The following is a 10,589-nucleotide window of genomic DNA, read 5'->3' as shown; positions in this document are numbered from 1 at the left end:
CCAATCCCCTGCTGCCAATCATTCTTCCGCTCATTCTTCTGTTCTGAACATCATCTTAATAAAGGATTTCCTCTGCAGAAGCCAATATACTGGTAAGAAGCACAGGGAGCAAGCCCCAGGGGGGTTATTCAGCACATACTTCGCTGAAATGAAGACCAGCCTCCCATTTATTTCAGTGGGGCTTGTGGATAAAAAAAAAAAGGGCAAAGGGCAGACTTTGCCAATGTGATGGGCTGACTAACCGTCTCCTATTTTGAATGGGAAAAACTCTGCAGCTGTTTCTTTTTAGTGCATGTCTTTGTTCATGGTGGAAGCTTTCCCAATGATGGCTATTTATTTATGAAATTTATATCCTGCACCTTCCTCCCAAGAAGCCCTGGGTGGCTATGCAAAAGCCTTCCTTTGTGAACACGCGAGCGGCATCTGCTATCCTCGAGCAAGTGCTGTGTGTGGCCATAGTGCCAAAACATCATCCTTCAAACTATAGAGCAGAGCCATATATCATAAGCTGCAGACCGTGAAGCTGCAGGCAGTTGTAGATTACAGTTGCTGTTATCTTTTATGTTACTAGCTTGTTGCATGATGCTGCCAAATTCCTTGGCTTTAATAGTCAGACCATTACGCTGCCTGTAACTCTTTACAAGTAGCTCTGAGCAAAACTGCTCACCTTTCCTGAATACAGAACAGCGCATTCCTTGCTATAGTCACCCCAGCAACATTTTCAGATGTTGCTGGTGCTGAGTAGCATTGCAGGCAGCCCAAGCTTTTGAAGTACAGCTTCAAGACAACGGGATGTAAGAGAGAAAGCAGCCTCAGCTAGCCCTGTGTTGGTTCATTTCATCCACTATACCTGCCAACTTGGAATCCCACTTGCTGCAGGGCTAGAGATGGGAAGACTGCAGCTTCTCTCTCACTTCCTCCTCAGTCATTCCTCAGCAATCCAGTTCCAGGCTCTGAGTTGCAACCTGGCGTGTGTGTGTGTGTGTGTGTGTGTGCGCGCGCGCGCGCACACACACACACACATTTTGCTCTGGGGTATCCAACTGTCTACGTGTTTTGAACTATGATTTCCATAATCTCCAGCTGAGATTATAGGAGTTGTAAACATCTGAGGCCTCTGTGCTGGCTATCCCCAATTTAGTTTCTTATGAGAAGCTTTCACTTTTTCCTTCTGCTTCCAAATTGTAAAGGTAAAGGGACCCCTGACAGTTAAGTCCAGTCATGAATGAATCTGGGGTGTGGCACTCATCTCACTCTACTGGCTGCAGAAGCTGGCGTTTGTCCGCTCCACAGACAGTTTTTCTGGGTCATGTGGCCAGCATGACTAAGCCGCTTCTGGCACAACGGAACATGACACCAGTGCACAGAAATGCTGTTTACCTTTCCACCGGAGTGGTACCTATTAATCTACTTGCACTTTTTTGGGGGTGTGCTTTCGAACTGCCAGGTTGGCAGGAGCTGGGACCGAGCAATGGGAGCTCACCCTGTTGCGGGGATTCAAACCGCTGACTTTCTGATCGGCACGCCCAAGGCTCAGTGGTTTAGACCACAGCGCCACCCACATCCCTCTTCCCAAACTGTAGGTTTCCTTTATAAATCATTTATAAATCTTACACATTTAAGAAAAGTATCAAGTCCTAAAGATTTCAGGGGAAGGTTAGGTCACCCCCAGACAGTATTTTGTGGGAGTGATTCAAGCTCATACCAGGGAATTGGAACAAATGCTCCATAATCCACCGTCTGCACAAGGATTGTGAAAGCAAATCAGGATGAATCGCTCAATAAATTGGCTGTCTGGAGGAGCCTATAAGCATTGCTGTGGAAACCAACTGGGATTTCAAAGTGCTTCTCTTTGGGATATATATCACATGTATTATTTGCATTCCTGGCTTCTGTCGCTGTCATTTGGTTATCTTCTGTACGTTTCCAGGGAGAAGAATATTGTTCCATGTTTCCAGTTCAATTTTGCCTTCAGATCTCTTTCAGAGAGATGAAAGGGGGAGCATTTGGGAAATCAGCAGGAATGCAATATGCTCACCTGAATGCAAGAGCAAAAAAGACAATTTCTATATTAAGTCACATTTTCATCTCACCCTTCTTCCAAGCTAGAAATGGGAAACCTCTGGCCCTCCAGGTGTTGTTGGACACCAACTCCCATCACCCCAGCCAGCACAGGTAGTTGTCAGGGCTGATGGGAGTTGTAGTCCAGCAACATCTGGAGGGTATCACATCAGGGTCCACATTCTTGCTGTCAGCCAATCAGGCTGCAGTTCTATGCACATGTATCAGTAAGGCCCACTGAACTCAGGTTCACTTATGAGCAGACATGCCTAAAATCACACTGCTTGACTCTCACAAATACAAATCAGAGGCCAATTGTTTCAGAACATATGAACTAACAACACTTTAGGAGACACCTTGATAGCTCCAACTCTTGGAAAGTCTTTCTTTGCACCACTGAATATTGATATTCTTAGAGCACAATCAAGGAAGTTGATCGGTTGGTGTTCAGGGACAGAGAAGAGATTCCAGCTTAACTTCCATTAAAATTTCATGTAAGATGAGAGCTAACACTTTGAATTAGTAGTCTCTGGTTTAGCAGATGGGGTGCCGCCTCCAGGGGGCAAAATTGGCAAGGCTTGTTAGGCACACCGAAAGATTCATTTAGGAACGGAATAGAGACAAGCTTTTCTTGCATCCCACAAAAGGAAGAGAACATATTCATATTCGGCTCTCAGCTTTGCATTTTTTGCCAAACAACAGGAGCGGCAAGCTCGGATTGTAAGGTTAATTTAAGCAGTACTTTTTGTAGATTAGGCCAGATGTTTTCAACCTTTTTGGGTCCATGGCTCCCTTGACATTCTTTCTGCGGCACCCCTGTGGGGCTCAGGAGCCCAGTTATGTCACCCCTTGCTCGCAGAGCCAGCAGCCCCTCACCCCTTTTCAAACACTGGTTGAAAACCACTGGATTACGCAGTTGAATCTCTCTGTCCACCATGTTTTGGAAAAAGTCTCTTAGTAATCATGGATTGCAGGGCTGAAACAGAGTTGTAAGGTCAAAATCAACACAAAGAAAGGAATTTACAATGCTTTCTCTAACTTAATTTACTTTTCAAATGAAAAGCAGTAAGAAATATGAGAGAAGAGGCTTTCTTACTATGAAGGAAACCCATTATTTTTTATTCCTTCAGATACCAACCTGTTTTCCTCCAGGGTGATGCTATAGCATCATCTGCAACCATTCTGTGTCCTCCAACACAGATTATTTAGATCCATTCCAATCTGGGTTCAGGCCTGGCCACAGAACTGAGTCAACCTTGGTTGCCCTGATGGATGACCTTTTCAGACAGCAGGGAGTGCAGCCTTGCTCCTCCTCCTCAATCTCTCGTCGGCATTTGATACCATCACCCATGGTATCCACCTAGACTGGCTCCAGGGTTTGGGAATTGGGGACACTGTATTACAGTGGTTCCCACCCTACATTCAGGACCAAGTCCAGAGTACAGCATTGGGAGAGTGCCTTTCAGCCCCCTGGTCGTTACATTTACCTTGTCTCTAGTGCTATTTAATAGTGTTACTGGCCTGGAAAAGGCGGCATTCTGCTAATCTCATACACTCTATAGTAGTAAAATGCTGGAAATTATCAGTAATAATAACAGGAAGTAGGTGCAAAAAAGAACGATAATAAATGACTTAGAAATAGAGTTCCCTCTGGCAGTATCTACTCAATATTATTTTTCTCCTTTTTATACAGTTGAGACTAATTGCTGGCCTGATACAAGAATAGCCTTTGATATTTAGCCTCAGGGAGTGAAACATGCTTCCGAAGGCAGCCATGTCAATATTTAATCGTTAGATGTGATGCAAATGGGTGAGAAAATAAGGTTGCTCTGAGCCTTTGCATTCAAAATTAAAAATCTTTCCAGCTGCAAATGTTAGGGGTGGGGGGTGGGGACTTTGGGCATAGCTACCAATGTTTCAGAACAGGCAGATAACAGAATGTGAGTTTAAACAGCCCTGAAGGTGGCTTCCAAAACAACGGCAAGTGAACATTACAGAATACGCCATAAAAGTAGAGCATCCATTGTTAAACTATTAAAACAGCGGGAGGAAAAGCAGAAAGCAAACAAAGACTGCAGGTACAAACCAGATAGAAGGTCCTTAAATACTATTAAAAGCCAAAGAAGCAGAATGGATTTTACCAGGTGCCAGAAGGATAAGGGTGAGGGTGCCAGGTCAACCTATTTCAGGAGAGAATTATCTCTACCTAGCTTACCTCACAGGGTTGTTGAAATGATGAAGTGGAGAGGACAAGAACTATGTATACCACTTTGAGCTCCTTGGAGCAAATGAAATAATGATACAGTGATTTTAAAAATTGTTAAGGCTTTTGGCACCTTAAAAACTAGCATGTATATTATGGCACAAGCCTTTGTGGACTAAAGTCCACTTCATCAAATGCAAATGTTATTGTCAACTGGTAGGTAAGTGTATAACAGGAATAGAGCATGGAAGGAGCATCTGTCACCCTCCAAATGTTGCTGGACCTCAGCTCTCATCACCCATAAGATTTGATCCTGCTGACTAAGACTGACAACATCAGGTTCCCCATCCCTGGTGTGCAGGGAGAAAATGGCAAGCAATGGGGCCAAATGGAAACCAAACGCAATAAGCACTACTTGTGACAATTCCAGGTAAATATTGTAGCTACATATGGCTTCCCCCCAAATAATCCTGGCAACTGTAGTTTGCTACAGGTGCTGAGAACTGTAGATGTTTGACAGGTAAACTATAGTTCTTAGGATTGTGGGAGTGGGTTGCGTCAAATAAATGGTGTGTATGCCAGGGGTCTGCAACCTTTAAGACAAAAAGAGCCACCTGGACCCGTTTCCGAAGAAAAAACAACAACTGGGAGCTGCAAAACCATTGCGACATTTAAAACAAATATATCTCCGCAGCCACGATCTGACAGCGGGCGGGAAGGTGACGTCGGGACGGTGCGTGACTAACGCACGCACCGCCCCCATGCGACGTCACAGCCAGTACAGCGCCCGCCACAGTGAGGAGTGTCGGGGCGCACAATGCGCCTCCTCCCCTCGCTAGTATCCGCCCCGGAGCCGCAGCAAAGATGTAAAAGAGCCACATGCGGCTCCGGAGCCGCAGGTTGCAGACCCCTGGTGTATGCAGTCTTAAGATGAGCAAAGTGACAGTTCCCAACAGCAGCAATAATAACAAAACTATCATAGCATTGGGGAGTGAGTTAGCTCCTGTAGTGGGCCAGGAAACCATTGCCTCAATTCAAACCTAAACAAAATCAATCAACTGGCTTGATAAGTTCAAATTCAGCAGGTGTCTCCTGATAGCAAGGGCAGCCAGAGTGGGCATCTGAATATGACCACAGCTGACAAGTAGGCTTATGCAGCAGAAGGCAGCGTGTCCCCAGGCCATTTAAACTTTCAAAGGTCAAAAACAGCACTTTGAACAGAGCCCATAACGAAAGACGCAGAAAGATCTTGCAATACTGGAGTGATATATATTCATGGCAGTTAACAACCTAATGGCTGCATTCTGTAAAAGTTGGAAATTTCCAGACAGTTTTGACAAGCGGCTCTAGATGCTGTTGATTAAAATACTTCAGCCTGTATGTTATCAACCAAAACAGAAGACAAGCACTACATGTCAGAGACTCCACTTAAGTAAAGGTTCTTTACCATTCTGATATTAATATCATCATCATGCCTCTGTCCCTTAGTGGAGCCCAGGGGGGTGTACAACTACTATGTTAAGACACCCATCATAAAACAACCACACTAAATACCTTGTAGAAATTTCCTATCAACCACAAACAATACATAGGGAGAAAACACCTAGCATCAGAAAAACAAATATGATTCTATGATTCTGTGTACATTAAGGGGTAAGGGGAAGGATGCCACTGGGGGAAATGGGATGCTGGACCAGATGGTTCCTTGGCCTGATCTAGAACAGAAGCTTCTTTGCTTGAAAATGACACTCTGCTATGACTGTCCATCAGTTTGGCAGGAGAATCAGCTTTCTAGATCTGCCTGCCCTTATTCTCCTGCGCCCTGCGTTGAACCTCAGACTGAAACATTTGTTATACCGCTGAAAACCTCTGCTGGAGCAAGATGTGCTAATGGGAAATGCTGTGATAAAAAAGCCCTCTTATTATACTCTTACCTACTAAGCGCTGAACTAAGGCCGTTTTGATGCAATATGCACCAGTGATTCAGCCTTGAATCACTACTAAAGCCTTTCGTTTTCAAGAGTGGCACCTGAACAATTGAATTGACTTGTCTCATTTAAACAATAGACGGATAGAATATGAAGGATTAAAAGTCTTTATCCTCTCTTTTTTTACGGTTCCTGTCTAGTCATAAGTGTTAACACAGTGGGTGAAAAAACACCATCAAAAAATTTAAAATTATGATTAAAGTTTATGCCTTCAAACTTTCCCTTATACTTCCAGTTGCTTCATTGAGCCATCTGGCACTCTCAGGTCTGCAGCCACCTTGCAGTGATGTGAAGAAATATGACCTGGGTTGATTCAATGGCGCAAAGCTTTCCTGGGTATACAAAGACAAAAACCCGGAGGGTTGTATTCGACTAAGGCAGAGATGGAGGAACCTCTGGCTTGTGGGCCCAATTTGGCCTGCCAGGTCTCCCACTGGAATTTTCCCCAAGTCACACTCATCTGCTCCATACCTGATGATCTATGTAACAGTAGGTGTGGAGTAGCTGGATTGGCTTCTTGTACAACTTTTCTGCACAGAAAACAGGGATTAACTCCCCACGTGGACCAATTCAGTCATCAGATGATTGATGGGAGGGTTGCCCCTCCCACTTGTCAAAGTTGGCCAGTGCTTGTAGGGGAAGATAAAGATTGGTCAGCTGGGTCAAAAAGATTTCCCCCCCCCCCCTGAGTTAATATATATTCAGTTAGAATTCCAGTTTTCTCAAGCCCCCTCCCGCTCAAAATATTCCATGTTCCTATGATTTCTGGTCTTTTCATGTTTGCTGAAAATCTCTTCTCTCTCCCCCCCCCCCCACGCTTTACTCAGGCTTTTCTAGTCTACTATTGTTAATTTGTCTACATCCAGCATTGCAAAAATGTCAGAAATTTGTTTTATTATGTTTCTAATGCTGTTATTGCCTTATATGATTACTTTTTTTGTACACCAATTGGCTATTCTGATGTTTAGAAGCCCACCTGTTTTGCAAACAGACTAAATATTATACTGATTTTTTTCTAGCACTCTATGTATTCTGTTTTAGAGGAATTAAGTTTCCCAACTCTGAAAATCCAGTGGTTTCTGACATGCTGCAATAACTAAGACAGCGTTTTAATAATTAACTACAGGCTTTCCCTTCCCCCTGTGAGCTTGATTATTGCCAAAAGATTTTAACATTGCTGAAGAACAATAAATATCAGTACCACATAGCAATTCCTCCCCTAATGTGGAATTAACTGTATCAACTGAGACATTTCTTATGGTTGGCAGGGGGTGGGAATATCCACCTCTCCAGAGTTCACGGTCTCATTTGGAACAATTTAAGGTGGTTTAGTAAGTAGTTAGGTGGAGAAAGAAATGCATTGTGGGATCATGAACTCTGGCAAGAATTCGAAGAATAAAAAGGAGTGTATCTGAAGCAATCATCTGGATGCAGCACCTGTGCAACTCAGCTTCTCACCTTCCCCATTATTGTAAAAAGACAACTGCGATGTGATAAAATGGCCCTTTGACCTCACTGATCTTCATTTTCGTCCAATAAAGGCATCCGTGCTGCTTGCCTGTTTTGCTAGAGGTGCACACATTCCTCCCTCTTCACTTCTCAAATCACATTTCACAGCTTTGGCAGAATTTTGCATTCTTAGGGAAGAGCTGCAAAGAGGCAAAGCTTTGAACCAGAATAATCATAAGCTCCAGTTCAAATGTCACTGCTGCTGGAAATTCAGTAGGTGGCTATAGGTGAACTTCCCCCTTTCTCGGCCTCTGACCTGCAACATGAAGATAACAACACTGACCTCCTTACAATGTTGTAAATGGTGCCACAGAAATGTTTCTTTTTCTGTCTTTCCCCACTGTTTAAAAGAAGCATTGTGGTCTCTTCTCATATGCTGCAGCTGCAGTTCTGTGGCTTTTGTCTTAAGTGTTAGCATTTGTGTTGTGTCATAATTCACCAACTCCGCCATTCCTACATCATAGCACTGTGATTAAAGGGGGGGATGACAATTGTTCATCTGGCATCCTGTTCCTTCTCTGCTATTCTTTATAGTTGTCATGAACTGGCAGGATGATGTGGAAGAGGAAAAGGAACCCAGTGAGGGGTGTAGCTGGGACTGGGCCACACCGGGGCAGCAGGGGGTGGAGAAGTACAGGGTGACAGAGGATGGCAAGGGGTTGGGGGTCACCTCACAGAAACCAGAACAGCAGGGCCCATCACCAGAGCCAGAGGAGCAGCTGTCCCCATGAACACGGTGGGCTCTGAAGTTAGGGAGCAGTGGGAGGGGTGTTCTAGGAGGCTAAGGTAGGCAAGGGCCCACAGCCCAGCTCCCTAGCTCTGGAAGGAGATATTTGATTCCTCAGCTGGAGCAGGACTGGAACAGGTGAGAGTCACCTGCCTCATCAAGCTCAGCTGCTGCAATCAGCAAAGTACAAAAGGGAAGCAGAGCTGAGGAGCTGTGTCTTCTCAGCTGCCCATGTCAATGGACCTTGGCTTGGATGCTCCTGGACTGTGCTTTGGGTTTGACTCTGAGCTGTATCCTGACTGCTGGACTCCAGACTTGGCTACTTGTTTTGACCCTGTACTGTGTCTTTGGACTTCGCTTGTGTAGACTGAACCTCGGACTTTGGACTTGGCATACTGACTTGCTGCCAGGTAGGCCAGGGATTTGGGACAATAGTAATGTTTTGGATGGGGTGGAGATCAACTGAACCAGGTAGTGACAGCTGCCATGATGTGGAATAGCTTCATACACTCTTTGTCTATGTAGGCTTTAGACCTAAAGTATATTCCCAAACCCCATATGCCTGCAAACAGCCTGAGGCTGAAAGAATTAATTTTATTTCATACATAGTGTGGGTCACAGTGGGAGGCTTGAGGCTAAGCAGAGGTTACTACCAACATCCTAATTGTGCACATGCTTAAAATGAAAAGGATTGCAAAAATGGTTGCCAGTAGACCACGTGGGGCCATCAGACTTGGATTTGGACTGGGGTATTTGGGGGGAAGTTTTTGTTGGGAGTTTTTGCTGCTGTTACTGATTAATTTTTGCTATGTTTGTAATTATGTAAATCTTCATATTGTAAGCCGCCTTGAGCATTGCTTTAACTGTGGAAAGGCGGCATACAAACAAAATGATGATGATGATGATTTGGTATTTGGTGCATTGAGAAATAAGGGACGCGGGTGGCGCTGTGGGTTAAACCACAGAGCATTGAGAAATGTTTGCCTCTCTTATAAAGCCAAAGTATTAATTTACCAATTGTAAATAGCATAATGGTGGGCTGTATCCAGCTAGACCCATGGAAACCAATCGACTTGTTAGGCATGCCATTTATTTCAATGGGTCTACTCGGAGTATGAGTTAGTAGGACTTATCCCTGTGTGCTTAGATGCATAGTTAGAGGTTCCATAACCACATTAATGCAGCCAGTGGAGGTTGATCCAATAGGGCAAATGGGGCACTGCCCCAGGAAGCTGGGTCAGCAGCCACCTGCCTGCTGCCTTACTTAGAACCATCCCCAGTTGTGGCCCTGGCTGGCAGCTTCCTCCTCCTTCATCTCAGTTTCGCCCTTTGAGAACCCAACAAGGAGGAGGATGGGGACAAAACTATGAGGAGTCAGTTTCATCTGTCACGGCATCTGCTCCACCTAACCCTGGCTTCCCTGCTTTCTGCCCCACCACTTCCAATGGGCCCCAGCCACCACTGAATGCAACTGAAAAACATATTTGTTGAATACTGGTTCATCTGGAATTTAAAACTCTGACGGAAAGAATATATTTCTAAACCTGGCTAAAAAGCTTTGTCCCACGATGGTATAAAAGGTTCAGGAGACTTGCATGATTCCCATTACCCAATGTCCATTAAGTCCTTGTTTAGGTTATTTCAAAGTGTGTAATGCTTCTGACTGTGACTTCTAGGCCAACCATTCCATGTGTCTTTAAAAGATAGCAGAGGAAAAGGTTTGCAGCCTCCCCTATAATGTAGGTCAATCAATATCTTCCAAGGAAAGAGGCAGGGCTGGTGGAAAGTCACCCAAAAGAAATGTAATCTAAAATTAGATTTCCATTTCTGAAGGTAATGAGGATTGATATGAATTAAGCACTGCAGTGTGTTGAATTCAGGGATGAAAGACTTTCCCTAAAACATTCCAGACTTTTAAGAATGATTGGGCAACCATTAGGCAGGTTCAGTGATGACAGGTGGGTAGGTAGGGAGAGCCAAGCACGACTGCCTGAAGGACAAGCAAGGTTAAGACAACCAGTTGTTGCCATTTCCCAAAATTGGATCCCCCCTTTATTGTTTTGAGTGTTCAAACCGTTTCACCTATATCTTGTGGTAATCC

The 10,589-nt window shown here is 44.5% G+C and overlaps 1 long non-coding RNA gene across 1 annotated transcript; it reads left to right on the top strand.

Annotated features, from left to right (window-relative positions):
- The first annotated feature begins 2,058 nt into the window (after window positions 1-2,058).
- Window positions 2,059-7,463, top strand: LOC310704486. Its single transcript, XR_014524813.1, has 2 exons — window positions 2,059-4,816; window positions 5,158-7,463. It is a non-coding gene; the product is annotated as an uncharacterized lncRNA (long non-coding RNA).
- Window positions 7,464-10,589: the final 3,126 nt, after the last annotated feature.

Source organism: Podarcis liolepis, assembly GCF_965112155.1.
Source record: "Podarcis liolepis genome assembly, chromosome: 3".
NCBI classification, from domain to species: Eukaryota; Metazoa; Chordata; class Lepidosauria; order Squamata; family Lacertidae; genus Podarcis; species Podarcis liolepis.
The sequence above is the reverse complement of the archived record's forward strand: the minus strand, read 5'-3'. Positions and strand labels throughout refer to the sequence as shown.